Raw genomic sequence first — 25,791 nt, forward strand, 5'->3', positions numbered from 1 at the left:
GTTCATACGTGGGAAGGATTCATTTTCCTCTCCTTTTGTGGGGGGAGGGGGTGCCCTCCCTTGTTGAAAAAGGCTTGCGGGATCTTAGTTCCCCAATCAGGGTTTGAACCCAGGCCCTGGCAGTGAAAGTGCCAAGTTCTAACCACTGGACCCCCCAGGGAATTCCCTTCTCTCACTTTTAACATATTAGCAAAATAAGACTCTTGGAGACTGCTGTTTTCTCCCTCCAGTAATCACCCTAGAGCCATCACAGGCGCCCTTCTGATAAGCATGATATTACGCAAATGTGACGGGCATGATACTTTCGCAAACAATTTATTAACAGTGGAAGCCTGTTCTGTCTCCTGACTGCAGTGGGTTAGTTCACATGATCAGAGGCTACTAGGAGGTAGAGAAGAGGTTAGTGTAGCTCCAGCATCTGAGACTACAGGAAGAGATTCCATGTGGCAGGCCCGGCACACACAGCCCTCAGCCTTCCCCAAGAGACGGACAGACACATGTTATCTCTTGCTGCCTTGTGAGAAAGACACGGCCTCTGTTCCCAGTTGAATTGTGTCCCCTAAAAAAAGATATGTTGGGGGCTTCCCTGGTGGTCCAGTGGTTAAGAATCCACCTGTCAATGCTGGAGACACTTGTTCGATCCCTGGTCCAGGAAGATTCCCACATGCCACAGAGCAATTAAGCCCATGCACCACAGCTACTGGGGCCCGCGCTCTCGAGTCCAAGAGCCATAGCTACCGAGCCCGAGGGCTGCAACTACTGCAGCCTGCTTACCCTATAGCCCGTGCTCTGCAACAAGAGAAGCCACTGCATGAGAAACCACACACCACAACTAGAGAGTAGCCCCTGCTCACTGCAGCAGCTGCCTGCGTGCCGCGACAAAGACTCAGCACAGCCATGAAAAAGAAAAAAAAAAAAAGTTGGAATCCTAACTCCCACCACGTCACCACATGGCCTTATGTGGAAACAGAGTCTTTGCAGATTTAAGTGGGTTAAGATGAGATCCTTAGGGAAGGTCTGGGTCTAAAATGACTGATGTCCATATAAGAAGGGGGAGTTGGGACACAAGAGACAAGCAGAGAGGGAAGCCAGCATGAAGATGAAGAAGGAGGAAGGTGTGTGAAGATAGAGGCAGAGACGGGGGTGATGCAGTCATGAGCCAAGGACACCCGGAGCTCCCAGAAGCTAGACACTGCCCTAGCACCTTCAGAGGGAGCATGGCCTTGCCTGCACCTTTATTTCAGACTTCCGGCCTCCAGAACTGTCAGAGAAGAGATTCCTGTTGTTTAACGCTACTTTGCTACACAGCCCCAGAATACTGACCTAGCAGGTAAAAGCTGAGTGCTCCTGAAGCAGTGGATCTGTTAGGTGCCCCTGCGCACTCCTCTCCGGCTGGGAGGGTCAACCCCTGCTCTGGAGCGCACACCCCTGCCACAGACAAAGAAGTGGATTCCAGAGATGCCCTTTCCTCCCACCTGCCGTGCTGAAATCTGCCTGTGTGATTCATCAGGGCATTTTTTAATGCAAGGCTTCATCGCCACGTGAACTCTAACACCAAAAACAGATCACCAAGACAGCACAGGGAACTCTGCTCAGCGCTATGTGACAGACTGGACCGGGTGGAGTTTGGGGGAGAATGGATACACGTGTATGTATGGCTGAGTCCCTTTGCTATTCACCTGAAAATATCAGAAAACATCACAACATTGTTAAACAGCTGTACCCCCAATACAAAGTAAAATGTTCAAAAGGAAAAAAAAAAAGCTAAAAAAAAAAAAAAGGATTACAAAGAGACCCTGGTTATTTTTTCCATTTTCACCTCAGAAATCCTGTTTTTATCCTCCCTAAAAGGTACACCCAAATCCAGTGCTTTGCCGTTGTACATCTTCTATTGGTTCCAAGCTCTTATAAAAAAATGCTATGCCTTTGGGAAACATTCCTGCCTTTTCTCGTGTTTTAAAACAGAAAATATGCTTGTTGCAAAAACTATGTGAGATGAGAAATGAGAATCTCTCCCTAGATTCTCTCCAACAGTTTGGTGTGGCTCTTTCCTGATATGTGTTTATATCTCTATGCACACTCGTACACATGTGCATTCACACACACACACACACAGAACTATCATTCATTCAATCAAGTGTGTAGAGAGTTGATCCGAAGATTCCTGCTCTAGTGGGGTTTATCCTCTAGTGAGGGGACATCACCAAGACATGATAAACACAATAAGTTATATAGGACATCAGAGGGGCAATAAGCGCAGGCATACCTTGGAGAAACTGTGAGTTTGGTTGCCGACCACTGCAATAAAGCAAATATCACAATAAAGCAAGTCACATGAAACTTTTTGGTTTCCCAGTACCCATGAAAGTCATGTAGACACTGCACAGTAGCCTGTTCATATCTTGGGCTTTGTGGTCACATGGTGTCTGTCATCGTTACTCAATTCTGCTGTTGTAGCTCAGGCACTATGGAAACCAAGCTATTTACAAAAACAAGCGGCGGATCAGATTTGGCCTATAGGAGATAGACCCCTGGTTTAAATAATAGCCTGGACATGATTATAGTGTATTTTGAAACAGCAAAGCAATTTTTTTAAGCCCAAGTTTTCTGCATGTTGCCAGCGTTTAGTTAACTGAATATAAGAAGACATCAAAATAATTACCCTGGGGAAGAGAATGGCCGCCCACTCCAGTATCCTTGCCTGGGAAATCCCATGGACAGAGGAGCCTAGCAGACTCCAGTCCATGGGGTTGCAAAGAGTCAGACATGACTTACAGACTGAACAACTATATATATGTTAACTGAGTCACTTTACTGTACAGCAGAAATTAAAACAACATTGTAAATCAACTATTATTTCAATTAAAATAAACACTTGTTCCTCCTCTTCTCAAAAAAAAAAAAAAATTACTCTTTTGGTCTAAAAAGAGGCTTTGTCAAAGTACCCATAGTATCTGGTCTGATAGTGAAAGTGAAAAGTGCAAGTGTTAGTTGCTCAGTCGTGTCTGACTCTTTGCAGCCTCATGGACTGTAGCCCACCAGGCTCCTCTGTCCATGGAATTCTTCAGGCAGGAATACTGGAGTAGGTAGCCATTACTTCTCCAGGAGATCTTCCTGACTCAGGGATCGAACCCAGTCTCCTGAGTTGCAGGCAGATTCTTTATCATCTGAGTCACCAGGGAAACCCTAATAGTAATTTGTAGCAATATTTGAAAATCTGCCAGTTTCCTTAATTAACAGAAGTAGATTTATATGTCTTGTCTACATTTAAGTTGTTAAAATAGAAAACAAAATACTTGTTGTGTGCCTTCCATAAATGCATCCAGTAAACGGAAAAATAAACTGGGATAAAAGCTGTTTTGAGCTATATTTGGAAAGGAAAAAAGTTCTACTCATACACTTGTTGCTCAACCTTGATTGTGTAAGTTTCAAAAATAAACCTTACATCACCTTCAAGTTATAAATTTCAGACAAACTTCAAAAATATGAATAAAAGCACTGAATGCCATTTACTTTAAAAATAAAGAGTACAGTGGCATGATGTCTAAAAAAACAATGTATGTACCTTAACTTAAAAATACCTGATTGTTAAAAAAAGCTCACCATCATCTGAGCCTCCAGTGAGCTGTGGTGGTAACATCAAAGATCATTGATCACAGATCCCCATAAGCAAATATAACCATGATGAAAAAGTGTGAAATATTGCAAGAATTACCAAAATATAACATGAAGTGGTTATATCTCGGTGGGACTTCCAGGGCTTCTCTCATGACTCAACCAGTAAAGAATCCTCTTGCAATGTGGGAAACCTAGGTTCGATCCCTGGGTTGGGAAGATCCCTGGAGGAGAGCGTGGCAGCCCACTCCAGTACTTTTGCCTGGAGAATCCCATGGACAGAGGATCCTGGTGGGCTACAGTCCATGGGGTCACAAAGAGTTGGACGTGACTGAGTGACTCAGCACAGAGCATGAGGTGAGCAAATGCTGTTGGAAAAATGGCTTCAGTAGACTTGCTCGATGCGAAGTGGCCACAGACCTCCAATCTGTGAAAAATCTTGTGCAATATCTTCAAAGTACAATAAAATGAAGTATTCCTGCACAGTTGTCCCTCAGTATCCAAGAGGGATTGGTTTTAGGACCACCACGAGTACCAAAATCTACAGATGCTCAAGTCCCTTATATAAAATGGTGTAGTACAGTAAGCCCTCTTTATTGGTGGGTCCCACATCCTCAGATATGCAGAGCTGATCATATTGGGAAAAGGTAAAAACAACAATAACAACAACAAGGGTGAGGAGATCAAGGAATCAGAACAGCAATTGTATCTGTTACTGAGTAGGTGATGAGTTTTGTCATGGGAGTATCCAGGTGAAGTATGTTCCAGGTAGAGGGAACAGCCAGTGCAAAGACCCTGGGCAAGAGTGCTATGGCCAGACCAGGAGCCTTCAGGGGGTTTGGAGCAGAGGAGTGAGGACTATGCCATTTGCGTGCGCCGTCTGCTGTGATATCACCCAGAGATGGCAGACTAAAGCCCCCAGGGCCAAATCTAGCCTGCAGCCTGTTTTTATAAATAAAGTTTTATTGGCACACAACCACTCTCTTTCATTTATAGATTGTGGCCGCTTTCATGCTCCAATTGCAGAGTCAAGCCGTTGTGAATTTCCTGTATTAAAGCCCTTTCTGTTAAAAGACCTCAAGTGACTACTGTTTCCCGCCTCGATCCCTGAGTGATACCTTATGTTATGACGCATAATAAACTATGATACATCCATAGAACCAGAACACAATTTCCGCCACCCTCAAGGCTGAATAACATTTTCCCTCATTGCAGAGATGTTCATGCCCTAATCCTCAGAACCTGTAAATATCAGGTTTATGATGAAATGGACTTTCCAGTGTGATTATGTTAAAGATTTTGAGATGATGGTGAGATAATTCTAGATTTGCAGGTATGTCCTAAAGGTAATCACAGGCAAGTATCCTTATCAGAGGGAAGCAGAGGGTAGTCTCCCACAGAAATAGAAGATGTGAGAAGCAAGAGTTGGAAGCGATCCGGGAAGGGTTCAAATGGCCAGAAACACAGGCAGCCTAAGAGGCTCAGAAAGTCAAGGACAAAGATTCTCCCCTTGAGTCTTTCTAAGGACTCAGCCCCTGCTCATACCTTGACTTAGCCTGAAGACACTGTTTTCAGATTTCCAGTCTCCAAGACTGTAAGAGAATAACTGTGTGTGGTTTTAGGCTGCCAGACTGGTGGATATTTGTTACAGCAGGCATAGGAAACAGATACAGACTGTTTCGCAGGTTTTTCTTGCATTGAACCCTATGTCACGTATCTTTCCATGTCAGCATACGTAGCTTTCCTTTGCTGTTTTTTATCAACTTGCTGATATCGCATTGTGTGGTGGGGACCTTAATTACTTAACCATCCTCCCTCCTGATGGCCCTTTAAGCTGTCTCCAAGGTTTCACTGTTGCCTGTCCAACTCCTGGAAGTTCTTCACAGCGTGGTACTTGAGCCTTCATTAACTGCATTTGGTCTCGTTTCCTCTTTTTGATTGATTAAAAATGACTCATGTGTGTTCCTGATGAAAAGGGCCCTGGAGATTATCTGCCCCCCCCCCACCCACCACCCCCGCCCCACACTCTGCTCCCTCCATGACATTGGCCTGGGACCAGTTCCCAAACAGCTCACTCAGCAGATGTCTGATGATTTCAGAAAGGGAAAGGGTCGCAGGTCACGTCCGTCAACTCTCTGCTGAGCCCCCTTAGGATCACGCCTGTGGCGTTGCCCATCAAAGCCAAGTTCAGAGCCTTGACCACATCATGACCACATGGGTTTCCATCTTTATCATCCCTTCCACAGTGGGCCAGCTCAACTTACAAACCAAACAAACATTTTCCTGTCAGCACCACATTTGCCCCCGAAGAGCTAGAAGCTTCTGGCCTTTGGGTCCAGAGCTGACTTGGCCACGCGCCAGCAATTTGTGCAGTCACACGGCCGCCTCTGCATCTGCCTCCCAGAGCTGCCTTGAGAGGCCCGGGAACACGAGGCCGTGGGGATCAACATGCGCAGATTTGGCGTTAGGGATGAACAGGGTGGGGGCGCAGATCTGTGGAGGTGCAAGGGGGGCCCCAGCAGTGCCTGAGCCAAAGCAATTTGCAATGATTATGCAATTCCAAAGCAGAGCAGGACATGTCTTCAAGAATTCTGAAGATATTTTATGCAAAATGACTTGTCAAATTACATGATGACCTTTGAATTTGTTGTTGTTCAGTTGCTAAGTCGTGTCTGACTCTTTTCGACCCCGTGAACTGTAGCACACCAGGCTTCCCTGTGCTTCATTATCTCCCTGAGTCTGCTCAAACTCATGTCCATCGAGTCAGTGATGCCATCCAACCAGCTCATCCTCTGTCGCCCTCTTGTCCTTCTGCCCTCAATCTTTCCCAGCATCAGGGTCGTTTATGTGCTGTCCTTTTTAACTGCCAGTGATCGAATCACCAGAGGGAAGTCACACAGGGGAAAAGTGATTTGGGTCACATCCTGATCTTTGTTCGTGAGCACTTTCCTATGACGCTTTTCCACCTCCTGCCCCACGGCCCCGAGCAATGTCTCTGCTTCTCCTGTCTTCCTGCATCTCCTTTGACAGGGAGGCGTCTAGGTGACACCTGAGACCAAAGACCCTATTTCCAAAGAAGACCATGTTCACGGGTTCCAGGACAAGAATTAGGACTAGGATATAATTTTTGGCCGGGGGACACACTTCAACTCACTCACAGTGGCCAAGCTCTTTTTCCCTCTGATTTTCACGGCACTGACTATTTATTTATTTGACTGCATCAGGTCTTAGTTTAGGCATGCAGGGTCTTTGCTGTGTCACATGGGGGTTAAGTGCAGCATGTGGGCATGTGGGATCTTAGTTCCCCCACCAGCGGCTGAACCCCCGTCCCCTGCATTGCAAGGCAGATTCTTAATCACTAGGCCACCAGAGAAGTCCCAGCACTTACTTTTTTTTTAACTGATGAAATTTTCATAACAGTAAATTAATCTCAATATTATAAAACAGATCCTTTATGGTTTCATGGTGAAAAAGAGATTTTTCTCTTAGAGATTTGTGTCTTAATGGAAGCAGTATAGATTTAAGTTAGGAACTGACCTATGCTATTATGGTATAGTGAATGATCAGCAGCTGACTTAAGCTACGACATGAGATGCAGAGTTTAGTCCACGCACTAACACCAGTTGAGGATTATAAAAGAAATTAAGAGGCTCACGGATTGGTACATCCCACTGAAAAATACCTCCTTCTTTATCTTTTTTTTCTGATAAGAACAAAAGAGTCAAATTCTTTGCCTTGTGCCCAGACTCAAGGTTGCCACCCCGGGGAATCCTTGCAAGTATGTGCCTAGTCGCTCAGTCTTTGCAACCCCATGGACTGTAGCTCTCGAGGCTCCTCTGTCCATGGGAGCTCCCAGGCAAGAATACTGGAGTGGGCTGCCATTTCCTTCTCCCTTTTGAGTACAGAGGGTTGCATGCCTCCACACTCCCAGGAAGAGATTGGCCATGAAAGGCTGCTGCGAACAGCCTTCCAAGCTGAGCGTGTGAGCAGGCAGCTGAAGAGAGACATGTTGCTGAGGGGTGTGGGGGAAGGAGGGAGGCGGGTGGTGGGATCCTGGTTCTGACACTGGGCTGCCAGGGTCTCCCGGATATGGCCTCCTCATCTGAGGACTGGGGATAACTTGTCCTCACTCAAAGCGGTTATGAGAAGAAAGAAAAAGGACGTGATTCATAACCGGTATGTGAGGTTCAACCACAATCACAAAGGCCTCCCATTGTTATTATTATTTAGGAAGGTTTTAGTATTTATTGATTGGCTGCAGCATACAGCAAACGGGATCTTAGTTCCCTGAACAGGGATTGAACCCTGTGTGCCCTGCAGAGGAAGGGTGGTAGCTTAACCACTGGACTGCAAGGGAAGCTCCAACCATTATTATTATTAATGCTCTTATTGATGGTGATAGTCTTTTTTTTTATGTCAGAGACTGTGGGGCCCCTTGGGGTCCTCAGCAGAACCACGGTTGGCTTACTCCACCAACTCAGATAAGCTGTGAAGGGTACCTCAGAAAGGAACCTTGATAATGTGATGCTGAGTGAGAGAAGCCAGACCCCAGAGCCCACGAGTTGCGTGATTCCATTTACAGGAAATACTCAGAGCAGGCAACTCTATAGAGACAGCAGATTAGTGGTTGCCAGGGGCTGTAGTGGAATTGGAGAATGAATGACAGGGACAGAGGTCTCCTTTTGAGATGATGGAGATGTCCTGAAAGTAGGTTAAGGCGATGACTGCATAACTCTGTAAAATACAAAAAAACCATTGAGTTGTACATTTGGAATGAGTGAGCTTCCTCTTTAAAAAAATTTTATTACAAGGACCTCCTCTATAGCACATGGAACTCTGCTCAATGTCATGTGGCAACCTGGATGGGAGGGGAGTTTGGGGGAGGATGGATGCATGTATATGTGTGGCTGGGTCCCTTTGCCATCCGCCTGAAACTATCACATTGTTAATCAGCTGTACCCCAATACAAAATAAAAAGATTAAAAAATAAAGTGGATAACCAACAAGGACCTACTGGATAGCACAAGGACTCTGCTCAGTGTTATGTGGCAGCCTGGATGGCAGGAGATTTGGGGGAGAGTGGATAAATGCGTAGGGATGGATGAGTCCCTTGGCTGCCCACCTGAAACTATTGCAACGTTGTTACTCGGCTATATGTGTGTGCTCAGTCATGTCCCACTCTTTGCGACCCCATGGACTATACAGTCCGTGGAATTCCCCAGGCCAGAATACTGGAATGGGTAGCCGTTCCCTTTTCCAGGGGATCTTCCCAACCCAGGGATCGAATCCAGGTCTCCCGCGTTGCAGGCATATTCTTTACCAGTTAAACCACAGGGGAAGCCCATTAATCAGATATACTCCAATACAAAATAAAATGTTTAATTAAAAATGTTTATTTTTGTTGAAGTGCAGTAGATTCACAATGTTGTGTTAGGTGTATAGCAGAGTGATTCAGTTTTACATACACACATGCATCTTTTTCTTTTTTTTTTCAGGTTCTTTCCCTTTATAGATTATTACAAAATATTGAGTATACTTCCCTGTACCACACAGTATGTACTTGTTGGTTATCTATTTTATATACAGCAGTGTGTATATGTTAATCCCAGGCTCCCTCTTCCCTTTCCCTTTAAGTAACTATAGGTTTGCTTCTATGTCTATGAATCTACTGTATTTCTGTTTTGTACGTCAGTTTATTTGTACCATTTTTAAAATTTTTGTTTATTGGTTTTTGGGTCTTCCTTGCTGCTGGCAGTCTTTCACTAGCTGTGACGAGAGTGGGCTGCTCTTCACTGTGGTGCCCAGGCTCCTCACTGCGGGGCCTTCTCTGGCGTGGGACACGGGCTCTAGGCACTCGGCCTTCAGTTGTTCTTGCTTTCGGGCTCTGGAGCACAGGCTCAGAAGTTTGTGGTGCGAGGGCTTAGTTGCCCTGTGGCGTGTGAAATCTTTCTGGACTGGGGATCAAATCCATGTCCCCTGCACTGGCAGGTGGGTTCTGCATCAATAGACCACCAGGGAAGTCCTGTATCATTTTTAAAAGATTCCACATGTAAGCAGTATGCTATGATACTTGTCTTTGCCTGACATCATTTAGTATGATAATCTCTAGATCCATCCATATTGTGGCAAATGACATTATTTCACTCTTTTCTATGGCTGAGCAATACTCCGTTGCGTAACTATACCATATCTTCTTTATCCATTCATCAGTTGATGGACATTTTGGTTGCTTCCATGTCTTGGCTATTGGAAATACTGCTGATGTGAACATTGGAGTGCATGTATCTTTTGAAATTGTGGTTTTCTACAGACATGTGCCAAGGAATGGGATTGCTAGATCGTACGTAGCTCTATCTTTAGTTTTTTAAGGAGCCTCATACTGTTCTTTTACATTCCTACCAATAGAGTGGGGTGTTCCTTTTCTTCTACAGCATCTCCAGCATTTATTATTGGTAGATTTTGTGAAGATGTCCTTTTTGATCAGTGTGAGGTGATAACTCACTGTGATTTTGATTTGTATTTCTATAATAAGTAGCCATGTCAAGCATCTTTTCATGTGCCTTTTGGCCATCTGTATGTCTTTTTTGGAGAAATGTCTATTTAGATCTTCTGCCCATTTTTTTTTTTTTGCCCAATTTTTTGATTGGTTTGTATGAAAAGGGAAAAAGATATGACACTGAAAGATAAACTCCCCAGGTCAGTAGATACCCAATATGCTACTAGAGAAGAGCAGAGAAATAGTTCCAGAAAGAATGAAGAGGCTGAGTCAGAGTGAAAACAATACCCAGTTGTGGAAGTGATGGGTGATGGAAGTAAAGTCCAATGTTGTAAAGAACAATATTTTGTAGGACCCTGGAATATTAGGTCCATGAATCAAGGTAAATTGGAAGTGGTCACACAGGAGATGGCAAGAATGAACATCGGCATTTTAGGAATCAGTGAACTAAAATGGACCAGAATGGGCAAATTTAATTCAGATAACCATTATACCTACTACTGTGGGCAAGAATCCCTTAGAAGAAATGGTGTAGCCCTTATAGTCAACAAAGGAGTCTGAAATGCAGTACTTGGGTGCAATCTCAAAAACGAGAGAATGATCTCTGTTCATTTCCAAGGCAAACTATTCAATATCATAGTAATCTAAGTCTATGCCCCAACCATTAATGTTGAAGAAGCTGAAGTTGAACGGTTCTATGAAGACCTACAAGACCTAGAACTAACATCAAAAAAGATGTCCTTTTCATCATAGGGGACTGGAATGCAAAAGTAGTAAGTCAAAGATCCCTGGATTAACAGGAAGTTTGGCCTTGGAGTGCAAAATGAAGGAAGGCAAAGGCTAATAGAGCTTTGCCAAGAGAATGCACTGCTCATAGCAAACACCCTCTTCCAACAACACAAGACATGACTGTACACATGGAAATCACCAAATGGTCAATACCAAAATCAGAATGATTATATTCTTTGCAGCCGAAGATGGAGAAGCTCTATATGTCAGCAAAAAAAAAAAAAAAAAAAAGACCAGGAGCTGAGTGTGGCTCAGATCATGAACTCCTTATTGCCAAATTCAGACTTAAATTGAAGAAAGTAGGGAAAGCCACTAGACCATTCAGGTATGACCTAAATCAAATCCCTTACGAATATACAGTGGAAGTGACAAATAAATTCAAAGGATTAGATCTGATAGACAGAGTGCCTGAAGAAAAATGGATGGATGTTCATGACATTGTACAGCAGGCGGTGATCAAAATCATCCCCAAGAAAAAGAAATGCAAAAAGGCAAAATAGTTGTCTGAGGAGGCCTTACAAATAGCTGAGAAAAGAAGAGAAGTGAAAGGCAAAGGAAAAAAGGAAAGGTGTATCCATGTGGATGCAGAGTTTCAAAAAAGAGCAAGGATAGAAAAGAAAGCCTTCCTAAGTGGTCAGTGCAAAGAAATAAGGGAAAAAAGTAGAATGGGAAAGACTAGAGATCTCTTCAAGAAAGTTAAGAGTTAAGAAGGGAACATTTCATGCAAAGATGGGCACAATAAAAGACAGAAACGGTATGGACCTAACAAAAGTGGAAGATATTAAGAAGAGGTGACAAGAATACACAGAAGAACTATACAAAAAAGATCTTCATGACCCAGATAATCATGGTGGTGTGATCATTCAACTAGAGCCAGACATCCTAGAGTGTGAAGTCAAGTGGGCCTTAGAAAGCATCACTATGAACAAAGCTAGTGGATGTGACGGAATTCCAGCTGAGCTATTTCAAATCCTAAAAGATGATGCTGTGAAAGTGCTGCACTCAATATGTCATCAAATTTGGAGAACTCAGCAGGGGCCACAGGACTGGAAAAGGTCAGTTTTCATTCCAATCCCAAAGAAAGGCAATGCCAAAGAACACTCAAACTACCGCACAATTGCACTCATCTCACACTCTAGCAAAGTAATGCTCAAAATTCTTCAAGCTAGGCTTCAGCAGTATATGAACTGAGCACTTCCAGATGTTCAAGCTGGATTTAGAAAAGGCAGATAAGCCAGAGATCAAATTGCCAACATCCATTGGATCACTGATAAAGCAAGAGAGTTCCAGAAAAACATCTACTTCTGCTTCACCGACTACGCTAAAGCCTTTGATGGACAGGGAAACCTGGCAAGCTGCAGTCCACGGGATCACAAAGAGTCAGAGATGACTGAGCGAATGAACTGAACTGATGAACTGTTTGTGTGTTTTGAAGATTAATCCCTTGTTGGTCACATCATTTGCAAACATTTTCTCTCATTCTGTTGGTTGTCTTTTCATTTTGTTTATGGTTTCCTTTGCTGTGCAAAAGCTTTTACGTTTAATTTGGTCCCCTTTGTTTATGTTTGTTTTCATTTCCATTACTCTGGGAGACGGGCCCCAAAAGATCTTGCTGCAGTTGTGTGGATTTGACTGTGTGGATTACAACAAACTGTGGAAAATTCTTCAAGAGATGGGAATACAAGACCACCTTACCTGCCTCCTGAGAAATCTGTATGCAGGTCAAGAAGCAACTGTTAGAACCCAATGTGAAACAACAGACTGGTTCCAAATTGGGGAAGGAGTACGTCGAGGCTGTATATTGTCACCCTGCTTATTTAACTTATGTGCAGAGTACATCATGCAAAATGCCAGGCTGGATGAAGCACAAGCTGGAATCAAGACTGCTGGGAGAAATATCAATAACCTCAGATATGCAGATGACACCACCCTTATGGAAGAAAGTAAAAAGGGACTAAAGAGCCTCTTGATGAAGGTGAAAGAAGAGAGTGAAAAAGCTGGCTTAAAACTCAACATTCAAAAAACGAAGATCATGGCATCTGGTCCCTTCACTTCATGGCAAATAGATGGGGATACAATGGAAACAGTGACAGACTTTATTTCTTGGGTTCCAAAATCACTGCAGATGGTGACTAAAGCCATGAAATTAAAAGATGCTTGCTCCTTGGAAGTAAAGCTATGAGAAACCTAGACAGTGTGTTAAAAAGCAGAAACATTGCTTTGCCAACAAAGGGCCCTATATATAGTCAAAGCAATGGTTTTAGTCATGTATGGATGTGAGAGTTGGACCATAAAGAAAGCTGAGTGATGAAGAATTGATGCTTTTTACCTGTGGTTTTGGAGAAGACTCTTGAGAGTCGCTTGGACTGCAAGGAGACCAAACCAGTCAATTAAAGGAAATCAGTCCTGAATATTCACTGGAAGGAATGATGCTGAAGCTGAAGCCACAATACTTTGGCCACCTGATGCAAAGAGCTGACTCATTATAAAAGACCCTGATGCAAAAAAAAAAGTAAATAAAAAATAAAAGACCCTGATGCTGGGAAAAACTGAAGGCAAGAGGAAAAAGGGATGACAGAGGATGAGATGGTGGGATGGCATCACCAACTCGATGGACATGAGTTTGAGCAAGCTCTGGGAGTTGGTGATGGACAGGGAGGCCTGGTGTGCTGCAGTCCATGAGGTTGCAAAGAGTCAGAGATGACTGAGCGACTGAACTGAACTGATGAGCTGTTTGTGTATTTTGAAGATCAGTCCTTTGTTGGTCGCATCATTTGCAAATATTTTCTCTCATTCTGTCAGTTGTCTTTTCATTTTGTTTATGGATTCCTTTGTTGTGCAAAAGCTTTCAAGTTTAATTAGGTCCCCTTTGTTTATGTTCGTTTTCATTCCCATTACTCTAGGAGCCGGGCCCCAAAAGATCTTGCTGCAATCTATGTCAAACACTGTTGTGCCTATATTTTCCTCTAGGAGTTTTGTAGTATCTGGTCTTACATTTAGGTCTTTAATCCATTTTTGAGTTTGTTTTTATGTTAGAGAATGTTCTAATTTCATTCTTTTAATGTAGCTCTCCTGTTGGGTGAACTTTCTAGGATGTGAATTATATTTCTATATAGAGGTAGCAGGGCCTTCCCGGGGGCGCTAGTGGTAAAGAAGCCGCCTGCCAATGCAGGAGAAGTGAGTTTGACCCCCAGATTGGGACGATCCCCTGGTGGAGGGCATGGTAACCCATTCAAGTTTTCTTGCCTGGAGACTTTTGTGGACAGAGAAGCCTGGCAGGCTACAGTCCTTGGGGTCGCAAAGAGTCAGACACAACTGAAGCAACTTAGGAGGCAAGCAGACAGAGGCAGCCTCAGGGCAAGGCCTAACCCTGTAGCTGAAACCCCCTGGAGAGGAGGCGGGTGCGGCGGGACCGGCTGCGGGAGGCGAGCATGAGCCGTCTGGCTCTCCGGGCAGTGGGAGGCTGAGTGTTCAGGGTCGGGTGGGCCACAGGCTTCGGGAGCCAGGATGCTGAGGGAGCCTCAGAAGGTTTCCACGAAAGAGCAATGAACTGTTTCCTGAAAAGCGGCCCACTGGGGAGCTGGTCCGTCCTGCTCCCAGGCGGCCTGTGTCAAACCTGGGAAGCCACCACCGCACCACAGGAAACGGGTGTCCTCTTCAGACCACGGACTCCATGCTGGGCTTGGGCTGGCTTTACATCTGGGTTTGGCCCCCACTGGTGCCCTGGGATGTGAGCTCCGCTCTCGAGGTTCTGGAACTCACCTGTCAAGACAGATCTTCCTAAATATTGTGAGCTGCTGAAAGCTGGATTAACCTGGTGCATCTTTGAACACTTGGCTCTCTGGCCTGGTAAGTGGGGTCCACAGTACTTGATGAGAGAAGGGAAGAATGGGAAGGATCAGTTACCTTACCTAGGGACTATCTGCACATATTCACCTCATCTGGGACGGTCTAACCTCACTTAGGGACTGTCTACCTCTGTCCACCTCACCTGGGGGCTGTCTTCCCCTGTCCACCTCACTTGGGGACTGTCTACCCCGTCTACCTCATCTGGAAGCTGTCTGCACCTGCCCACTTCACCCAAATGGCCGTGTCTCTGTCCCCACAACTGGCGATTGCATCAGAGGTGCTGTTGGCCCAGGGGCTATCTCAGGCTCTGCCCGCTACAGACTCAGTCTCCGGCACAGTGAGGTGAGTTCACCCACCGAGGAGTGGGTACTTGGAACTGCTGGTGGCCTGGTGACTCTTTAGTTCCTTCCTGGCCCAGGGTGTGTCCAGAACATTCCTGGCACTGAGCTGGCATCTTCCCCGGGACAGAAACAGCCTGACTGGCAGGGCCAGGGCATTCACAGTGGCACTTTTATTTCCAGCCTGTTTGCCCAGAAGGGAGAACCAGCCAGGATGCCCAGGTGGGGCTGGCCCTCAGTTTTCGCCTCCATCAAACTTCAGAGCAGGGATGCCATCTGAGGCGGGTTCCTGCTCTCACTTCTCAGGAGCTTCCAAGAATGAATGTCTAAGCCCAGGTCGAAGTCCAGGGGACAGACAAAGGTGCCGACCACCTAGATGCCGGTGCCTAGAGAAGTCTGACCTTGGGCCATGCCGAGGGCTCTGGTGCTGGTAAGAAGGGCTGCAGGTGGTACCCTCAGCTCCTCGCAGGACAGATGCAGTGCCCCTGCATGGCAGTCTTCCTAAAGATGTATAGCCCTGGGTGATGTAAATGGGTGTAGACAGCCCCCAGGTCAGGTGGGCGGGTGAACACAGCCCATGTTACAGGGACTCATGTGGAGGCACAGTCACCCGGTTGGGGGTGTCCCCCAGGAGGGCCTTAGCAACTGTATTGCTGATCCTGTTCATGATGCCCATTGTCTTGATGGTCACACTATTCGCTGAAGCCAGGGTAGGCAAGGCACAAACTAAGAGACTGGAAGGGGACTTGAGGATCGTAGGAACTGCAGATACGGCACGGCAGCCATAACACAGCCTCTCTCCTGGCTGACGCAGCAGCCGTAACATAACCATGGTTGTGCTGGCTTAGTCACTAAGTTGTGTCCAACTCTTGCAACCCCGTGGACTGTAGCCCGCCAGGCTCCTCTGTCCACGGGATTCTCCAGGCAAGAATACTGGAGTGGGTTGCCATTTCCTTCTCCAGGGAATCTTCCCAACCTAGGAATCGAACCCGGGTCTCCTGCATTGCAGGCAGATTCTTTACCAACTGAGCTACAAGGGAAGCCCTAACATAACCATAATGTAGCTGTCACGTAGCCATAACATAACCTCATATAACACAACCATGATGTTGCAAGCCCAGTGCAGCAGCAGCCAGCGCTTTCATGGTGAAGTGCATACAGGCATACCACACACAGTAGCTCATGACCAGGCGAGTACCCTGTGCCACGCGTGTGCCGTGCTATAAGTGATCGCAGCCACGGCATTATCGTGCAAAGTCATTGTTTACAAAACAGGGGGCGAGAGTGTGTGAGAGTGTGGGGCGAGCGAGCCTGACTGGTGCCATCTTGTTAATGAATCCACAACAAAGCTAAAGCTCCTGGACAGTACGTGAAAGGTGAGAAGGAGCCGCAGAGGTATAGACATTGCATCAGTATGGGCCCCCCCCCCCCGACACAGGTGGCCTGCAGGGGGATGCCAGGGGTCTACCCCAGTGACAATGCGGCTGTGTTCAGGCCCCAGGGGAGATAGTCTAGCATCTGATGATGATGAAGGGTGTGTCTTTTGCTCTGAAGATGAAAACCCGGCAAACTGGGGTTTCCAGGAAGTGATTCTGGGGCCATCCAACCAGATGTTCCTGCTGTCAAGTCTGGAGCAGTGAGGCTGCAATGGGTGCTCCGAAGTGCAGGTGACATCCATGCAGGCCCTCAAGGCCACATGGATTCTGCCACAGCTGACCTGAGAACTGATGGGCCAGATGTGGCCTGCCTGGGGACTGCCTGCCCGCCACCGCCCTCCCAGCTCTGGGAAGATGGGATGGACCCTGTTGGGCCAGGAGAGGAGCCTAGCTTTATCTCTGGGTCCCTCCACCCCAAGATGGCAACTGGACACGTCCCCTCACCATTTCCTCATGCTACTTGGAGTGGGCAGGAGCTCCTTCCTGTCGACAGGACCGTGTGTGATATTTCTGTGCTTAGAGGAGCATCTGGGACAGCTGGATTCTCCCAAACCCAAAGTGGAGGGAGTACAAATGTACACTGCAGACCCCTTTGTCCTGCTAGCTCTGAGATGCTTCTGCTTCCTTGCAAAGTCTTGGCCCTGCATCCCATTCTCCTGCATCTCCGTTTTTAATGTATTTTTAATTTTTATTTTTGACTGTGGCTGTGCAGCATGTGGGATCTTAGTTCCCTGACCAGGAATCAAACCCACGCCACCTGTAGTAGAAGTGTGGTAGAAGTGTAGAGTCTTAACTACCGGCCTACCAGGGAAGTGTTCCCTGTTTTAAAAATGTAACGGAATATAGCTAACATTTTCTAATCACTAAACAGAGTATGACCTTTAAAAATTGTGTGAGAATAATTTTAAAAACTTAAGCAGAAAATGAAACAGTAACAAATAAAATTATGTGCGTTCTAAACATCCGAAAAAGTATGTTTCTATTTTTATAAGCAGATTGTTTGAGGTATACCTGACATATGGCACGTATGTGAGGTATTTAGCTGTTGTTGTTTTTTTAATTAGCCATTTAAAATTTTAATTATTTTTTTTTTTTGCTGCACTGGATCTTTGTTGCTTCGAGGACTTTTCTCTAGCTGCCATGAGTGGGGGCTACTCTCTGGCTGTGGTGCACGGGCTTCTCACTGCAGTGGCTTCTCTAGGGCATGCGGGCTCACTGGCTGCGGCTCCCAGGCTCAAGAGCACAGGCTCAGTAGTTGAGGTGCATGGGCTCAGTGGCCCCAGAGCGAGTGAGATCTTCCTGGACCAAGTCATGATCAAATCGTGTCTCCTGCATTGGCAGGTGGATTCTTTACTGCTGGACAACCAGAGAAGCCCTTAACTAGCCAAGTGTTGATACATACACCGGCGCATGGAACTATAACCACAGTCAAGATAGTGAACACAACCATCACCCCTCAAAGTCCCTGAGGACCTAAAAGAAAACTCCCGTTTTCTGTCCTCTATTCACACAGCACTTCTGACACCAAACATACGGGTTTTCCACACTAACAATTCTTTTGCTATTATTTTTTAAGAAGTAAGCTGTGTTTTTATTTATTGTATCTTTATTAAGGTATAGTTGATTTACAATGTTGTGTTAACTACTACTGTACAGCTAAGTTATTCAGTTAAACATATGTGTGTGCTCACTCAGTTGTGTCTGACTCTCTGCGACCCTCTGGGCTGTAGCCCACCAGGATCCTCTGTCCATGGGATTTTTCAGGCAAGAATACTGGAATGGATTGCCATTTCCTTCTCCAGGGGTTCTTCCTAACAAACGGATCAAACCTGTGTTTCTGCAGGCAGATTCTTTACTGCTGAGCCCGCAGGGAACATACGCACATTTTAAAACATTCTTTTCCATTATGGTTTATCATAGGATATTGAACATAGTTCCCTGTGCTGTAGATAGGACTTTATTGTTTATCCATCTTATAAATGCAAGTTTACATCCAGGACCTCCCTGGTGGTCCAGTGGCTAAGATATCATGCTTCCAATTCAGGGGGCCCAGATTCGATCTCTGATCAGGGAACTAGATCCCACATTGAGGCAACTGAAAAAAAAAAAGACCCTACATGCCACAGCTGAGATCTGGTGCAGTGAAATAAATACATATTTTTTTAAAAAGCTTACATCTGCTAACTTCAACCTCCTGTTCCACACCACCCCCCACCCCCTTCCCCTTGGCCACCACCAGCCTGTCCTCAGTATGATTCAACACTAATGCCCTGGAGTTAGTGTAAACCCCACAGAAGAGTAGTCAGTCCCACAAGACTGTCCCCATTTTCCATGCCAGGGCCAAGGCCGGGCCTCCAGGACTTCTGAAAGACCAGTTATACATCATGGATTTCAAAGATCCCTTTCTTGGCTTCAAGTTTGCTAGAATGGCTCATAGAACTCAGGAAATAACATTCCTTGTTGTTACTGTTTTTTCATTTGTTTGTTTGTTTCTAATAAAGTACAGGACTCAGGGACAGCCAGACAGAGGAGACGCACAGGGCCAGGTTTGCGGGAAGATGCGTGGCGCTTCCATGCTCTCTCCAGACACGTCACCCTTCCAGCACCTCCACCTGTTCACCAGCCCAGGAGCTCTCTGAGCCCTGCCCTTCTGGGTTTCTATGCAGGCTCCATGACATAGGCACGATTGACTAATCGTTGGATTTTAGTGATTCAGTGTCAATCTCCAGTCCTTCTGCTCTCCCTGGAGGTCAAAGCGGGTGGAACTGAAAGATCCAACTCTCTAATCACGTGGTTCATTTTCCAGGCAACCAGCCCTCATCCTCACGTGCTTTCCAGAGGGCATCTCAGTACCTGAAATTTAGGTGTGATTGAAAAAGGATTATTTTAGGATTTCCCTAGTGGTCCAGTGGATAAGGATCCACCTGCCAATGCAGGGGACATGGGTTCAATTCCTGGTCTGGGGAGATTCCACATGCCACAGAGCAATAAGCCCATCCGCCACAACTACTGCACACAGAACAACCAAGCCCGAGCACTACACTACTGAGCCTGTGCTCTAGAGCCGAGAGCCGTAACTACTGAAGCCTAGAGCCTGTGCTCCGCACCTAGAGAAGCCATCGCAACGAGAAGCAAAGCTCCCGACCCCACAACTAGAGAAAGCCTGGCGCACAGCAACGAAGACTCAGCACAGCCAGAAACATACAAACAGAATTTTAAAAATCTGACATTATTCTCTTTTAAAGAAAACGGTATAAACAATAAAAGACACTTCTCTATTTAAAAAATGGGACTGAAACCAAATATTTTAACAAAACATGCTCCTGTCACTTAGGAAGTAACAGGGGTTTTAGGAGCTGTGTTCCTGAAACTGGGGGTGAAGAACAGGTATATATTTCTTGTTACATTATAATAACTAGAAAATAACAGAAGACTTCCAAATCCCTCCTGCCTGTCCCTCCCCTTCTTTCTCAAGCAGCCACTTTGGTCACTGTAGTTTGCATTTTCTACAATTTTCTATAAGCAGAACTTTATAATATGTACTCTTTATCTTCTTTCAATCAGCATTGTTATCCTGAGATTTGTCCATGTCATTGCATGTGTCAGTATATCTTTCCTTTTCATTGCCTCAGGGATTGTGTTCCACCGGGTGAACATGATTCCTTTCTATCAAGTGCTTTCTGCATGCCAGACAAGGTCCCAGTGAGTTGAATCTGCAAATTGAGTTTTAATCCCCAAATTGGTCTGAAAGGAAGTGTTGTGATCTCCACTTGACAGCCGAGGTAATTAAAAGACTCAGCTTCTCCCAGGTTACACAGCTGGTAAATGCAAGAGTCAGAATTTGAACTTAACGTCTGGCTCCAAAATTCACTTGTTCCACTGGACGTCTGCTCTGTGCATAATAAGAACAGGAAAGAGTTTTATTTGAGCCAGACTAAGGACTAGCCCAGAAGTCATCTTTCCAGATTACTCTGAGAAGCTGCTCGGGAGAAGCAGGGTTTTCAGCACAGTTTTCTTTCTTTTTTTTTCCAGCACAGTTTTTGTATCTTGAGAGAACAAAAAACATTAAACAAGTCAGGGTTACATTTCTTTAGTGGCTCAAAATAAAGAACAGACTAGCTCGTACACAGCAAGTCAGCATGGCCTGGCACCCGGGAAAGGAGTCTTATCATCAAAGGAGGACTAGCATTGTCATTCCAGGAGAAGGGGCATTCAATGTTTATTTTCTATTGTGGCCATTCTTTACTTCTGGTCAACGTGGCCTTTCCTTAAATAAATAAAGCAGATGTACAATGTATTTGAGCTTCCCAGGAGACACTAGTGGTAAAGACTCTGCCTGCCAATGCGGGAGACGAAGGAGATGAGGGTTCAGTCCCTGGGTGGGGAAGGTCCCCTGGAGGAGGTAATGGCACTCCACTCCAGTGTTCTTGACCTGGAGAATTGCACGGACAGAGGAGCCTGGCGGGCTACAGTCCACGGGGTCGCAAAGAGTCGGACGTGACTGAGCGACTGAGCACACACATGATATATCTATGATAGGCCACGAACAGTCTAGTTTAGTTAGCATAAAATTCAAGTTAACTTATGCATAAGGCAGAATGACTTCACTGTATCTCAAAATGTAAATTTTTTATTTTTTAAAATCAAGACCCTCTAAAATCCTGGCCACGCTGAGTGTTCTGGGTTCCTCAGCAGCAAGATGCATTTTTTTTTTCTTTTTCTTTCTCTTCTTTTCTCTTTTTCTTTCTCTCTTCTCTTTCTTTCTCTTCTCTGCTTTTAAGAAAACATTGATTTGGCTGCATCGGGTCCTGTTCACAGCATGCGACATCTGCCTTGCGTCACACGGGATTTTTCATTGTGGTACAGAGACCAGAGTGCATGGGCTGTCGTCGTGTGGAGTGGGCTTAGCTGCTGCAAAGAACGTGAGCTCTTAGTTCCCCGACCAAGGTTTGAACCCGCATCCCCTGCATTGCAGGCCAGATTTTTTTTTTTTCTTTGATAGCTCGGTTGGTAAAGAATCTGCCTGCAATGCAGGAGACCCTGGTTCGATTCCTTGGGTCAGGAAGATCCGCTGGAGAAGGGAAAGGCTACCCACTCCAGTATTCTGGCCTGGAGAATTCCATGGACTAGTCCGTGGGGCTGTGAAGAGTCGGATACGACTGAGCGACTTTCACTTTTTTTTTTTCAAAATAATTTCTAATCAGATACTTCTGTTCTGCATGTACTCTAAAGATATACTTTTCCTGCTTTTCCTTCTTTATTAAAGGATACCCACAGGAAATAAAATCTCTGAACTGGCCTTCTCTGAATACTGTGTGGTGGATTCTTAACCACTGGACCACCAGGGAAGTCCCTTCTCTTTTCTTTTATGGAGATGAGATTCACACACACCATAAAGGTAACTGTTTTAAAGGGAACAATTCAGTTTCATTTAGTATATTCAAGATGTTGTACAACTCTCACCTCTGTCTGGTTCTAGAACATTTTTTCACTACCCCGCCCCTGTATCCACTAGCAGTAACTTCCCTTGAATCCTGAAAGCAGCCAGCAATCAAATTTCCAGCATGACCCCCTCCCCAGGGCATCTGTCCCTGTTGCCAAGGTCAAGGTTTGCTTGCCTACCTCATTCCCCCTCACCCCCGCCCTGGCAGGGTGCCCAGCGGTGTGGGTGGGAAAAGGTGCCCAGGCTCTGTGAGTGGAGGTCTCCCACCCCCTGCCCAACGCATGACCGGAAAGCTAGAGAGGAAATCCCTTCTCCTGCCCTGGGGTTTCCACTTCCTAAGGGTCTCCTGGGTCTGCGGAGCCCTGCTGGCCCAGAGCCAGCTCTCCTGCTCAGCACAGACCATCTCCTGTGGCCTGTCCAGGTTCCAGTGATGCTGAAATCTCAGCCTATTTCCCCGCCGAAGCAAGCACAGCCTGTCACTCTTGGAACAGCACGATGGAGAAAAACTGCAGTCTCCCGTGGCGGGGGCCGGGGGTGGGGGTGGTAGGGGTGGTGGACGGAAGCCATTCCCAGCACAGGGACGCAGAGCCAGGATAGACTTTTAGATCCAAATTTTCAAAGCAAATTCAGCAGCGCTGTCTGGGGCTTCAGGTTGCTGCCCAAGAGGCACGTAGGGCCAGAGGGTGGCCACCAGCGCCAGACCCTGCCTGCCAGCCACACTCCGGCAGAAAAGATCATGTCTGGGGCTTATTTTTGTTTTTTTAAATTATGAAAGCATGATGACACATTTCCAGGAGACTTGGAAGTACAGAACTAGGTTTCATATGGTGTAATTATTTTTTTAAGTAGATAACTGATGATTTTTAGTGGGAATTTCAATATCAAACTCTCAAACATTAATAGAATGAATATACAGAGAATTAGAAGGATATACGGAGCTTCATTTTCTTGAGTAACTGCTTTAGTGAGAGATTTCATACATTTCACCCATTTTTTAAAAAATGGAATTTTTAAAAATATTTATTTATTTATTTATTTTGGCTGTGCCGGGTCTTAGCTGTGGCATGGGGGATCTTTGATCTTTGTTGTGGCATGTTGGTTTTTTTTTTTTTTTTTTTAATTGTGTCAGGCAGATCTTTAGTTGTGGCTTGTGGGATCTAGTTCTCTGACCAGGGATAGAACTCCAGGTCCCTGCCTTGGGGGTGCAGAGTCTTAGGCACTGGGCCACCAAGAAAGTCCACAATTCACCCATTTTAAAGGGTCCAGTTTAATGGTTTATAGTATATCCCCAGAGCTAGGCAATCCCCACCAGAGCCCATGTTAGAACATTTCTATCACCCCATAAAGGGCTTCCCTAGCGGCTCAGATGGTAAACTGCCTGCAATGCCGGAGACCCGGGTTCAATCCCTTGGTCGGGAAGATCCCCTGGAGGAGGACTTGGCAACCCACTCCAGTATTCTTGCCTGGAGAGTCCCCAAGGACAGAGGAGCCTGGCGGGCTACAGTCCCTGGGGTTGCCAAGGGTCGGACACGACTGAGCGACTAACACACACTTCACTCCAAAAAAAGACCCCTGCCCACGAGCAGTTACTTCTTGTCCTCTCCCACAGCGGCCTCACCTCCACCCCCACTCCAAGCCACTAATCTGCTTTCTGTCGTCTCTGTGGAATTTTTTTTTAATAAAATGTTTTCATTTTAATGTGACAGCAAAGAGAACAAAACTTTCCATAGTTCTCTTTTAACATCCAACAAATAGCTATCAAAAGTCATGAAAATATTAGATTTTATTGGTCATGCCAATAAAGCACCCACAAAATGTGCTATAGAAGTTTGTTCATAAAATACATCTTTCCCCTCAACAAGCTAAGACTGTTTAGTTAAAGGGTGGCAGCAGATATGAGGACCCTAGTATAATGTATACTAGGACCCTAGTATCATGAAGTTGCTCAGTCGTGTCCGACTCTTTGCGACCCCATAGACTGTAGCCCATCAGGCTCCACGGTCCATGGAATTTTCCAGGCAAGAATACAGGAGTGGGCTGCCATTTCCTTCTCCAAATATAGGACCTAGGACCCTATATTATGATTAATTATCCATAACTAATAATATAAACAGTGTCTCTGTGGATTTGTCTGTTCTGGATATTTCACATAAATAGAATATACTGTCTGTCTGTTTGTGTCTGACTTCCTCCTCTCAGCATGATGTTTTTCAAGTTCATCCAGGGAGTAGCATGTGTCAGGGCATCATTCCTTTTTTATGGCTGAGTAATATTCCATTGTATGAATGGACCACATTTTGTTTATTCATTCATCATTTCATTATTCATTGATGGACATTTGGGCTGTTTCCACCTTTTGGCAATTGTGACTGGTGCTGTTGTGGTTGTGTTTGTACAATTATCTGAGTCCATATTATCAAATCTCTCAGGTATATATTTATATACATACATATATATATAGACACATACATATATATATACATATATGTATGCATGCTAAATCTCTTCAGTCTTTGAGACCCTATGAACTATAGCCCCCCAGGCTCCTCTGTCCATGGGGATTCTCCAGGCAAGAATAGTGGAGTGGGTTTCCATGCCCTCCTCCAAGGGAACTTCCCAATCCAGAGATCAAACCCTCGTCTCTTGTCTCCTGCATTGGCAGGCGGGTTCTTTACCACTAGTGCTATGTGGGAAGCCCATATATATGTATATACAAGTAGAATTGCTGAATCATATGCTAATCCTGTATTTATTTTATTGAGGAATTGCCAGACTATTTTCCACAGCTACCACAAGATTTTAAATTCCCACCAGCAGTGCACAGGTATTCCAGTTTCCCTATGTCCTCCTCGACACTTGTTAGTTTCTGCTGCTTTGATAGTAGCCATCCTGACAGGTTGGAGAAGGTATCTTGTTGTGGTTCTGATTTTCATTTATTTGATGACTAGAGATTTAGGGCAACTTGTCATGTGCTAATTGGTCATTTGTGTATCATCTTTGAAGAAATGTCTATTCAAGCCCTTTGCCTATTTTTCAGTTAGGTTGTTTGTCCTTTTAAGGCTGAGTTATAAGAGGTTTTTTTTAAATATATATATTCTGGTATCGATCCCTCATCAGCTATACTGCTGCAACTATTTCATTCCGTTTTGTGTTGTCTTTTTACTTTCTTGATAGCTCACTCCCCACGCTGCACTACATGGCATGTGGGATCTTAGTTCCCTGACTAGGCATCAAACATGTGCCCCCTGCATTGCAAGTGGAGTCTTAACCACTGGACTGCCAGGGAAGTCCTTCTTGATAGTCTTTGATGCACGAAAGTTTTAACCTGTTTTCTTTTGTTGCTTGTGATTTTAGCATCATATCTAAAATAAAATGGATAGTGAGTCTGCCAAGCGGGGTCCTAGGCTGAGGGACCTCTGGGGACTGACGACTCAGGAAGGGGTGGGGCAGGGTCGTCTGTCCCAGATCGTATTCTGGAATGCAACACGACTGATGGGCAGTGTGACCAAGTCACACCACCTCCCTCTCCCCTCTGTTGTGGAGCTCGCCTTTTGACAGCGGGCAGGAGAGGATGATGGCTGGGGCGAAGGCAAGAAGGGGAAAGACCAGGAGACTGACCTAGATTTTCTTCCTTCCCCTTTTTCTTCCCTCTTTCCCTCTCTTTCTCTTTCTTTTTATGATTGAAAAAGAATAAACTAATTTTAGGATCATGCAATTGTGGCTATATGACATCATACATTTGTTAAAGCACATAGAATGGATTTCCCAGGTGGTGAAGTGGTAAAGAATCCACCTGCCAATGCAAGAGATGTAAGAAACTTGGGT

The sequence above is a fragment of the Dama dama genome, chromosome 9 (genome assembly GCF_033118175.1).
Source record: "Dama dama isolate Ldn47 chromosome 9, ASM3311817v1, whole genome shotgun sequence".
Taxonomy (NCBI): Eukaryota; Metazoa; Chordata; class Mammalia; order Artiodactyla; family Cervidae; genus Dama; species Dama dama.